Source organism: Limanda limanda, chromosome 14 (genome assembly GCF_963576545.1).
Source record: "Limanda limanda chromosome 14, fLimLim1.1, whole genome shotgun sequence".
Lineage (NCBI taxonomy): Eukaryota > Metazoa > Chordata > Actinopteri > Pleuronectiformes > Pleuronectidae > Limanda > Limanda limanda.
This window is the reverse complement of record NC_083649.1, coordinates 12875592-12876276: the sequence shown is the minus strand read 5'-3', so window position 1 is coordinate 12876276 and position 685 is coordinate 12875592.

The following is a 685-nucleotide window of genomic DNA, read 5'->3' as shown; positions in this document are numbered from 1 at the left end:
TCCACAATGAAGACTGATTCTTTTTGTCACTTTTGTCTTTGGTGAGGTCGGTGATGATCCAGTGAAACAACATGGAAAATAATCCACTTCAATTAGACTGTTAACGCATCAGCAGCAATTTATGTCATTTCTATAGTTCCACTTTACATACATTAGTATTTATATACACTTTGGTTTAATACAAAAGGGAATTGGCTGCAGGCAGTGACATTAAGAGTGTAAAATTGTTTCATAAATATAATTGATGTGATAATGATTTTGGACACTTCTTTAATTTTCCCTTTTTGTGAAATATTGTTGAATTTGAAATCCCTTTAAAAGAAGTTAAGAGGAGGAAATCACTTTTGATATGCTAACAACCCATTGACACGTGGCCCCAAGTAGACACTGCTTTTGGAGGAATGGTGCAGAGAAGCAGGGGCTGGTGGTAAAATATTATTTTGTAAAGTAAGGATTAAGTACAGCAATCAAAAAATGAACAGTACAATATCAAAATTGTGCTTAAATATATTATTCGATTAAGTTTAGTTACTTTACATCACGTGTGAGATGACCATGTTTAATAATCAGTTATATGTCAGACAGTTATAGCTGAAAATATCAATAGACACCTTATATTCAAAGCCGAATCAAACATTTGTGCATTGACTGTGGAGGACATATTCTCAATAACCTCAAGCACTTA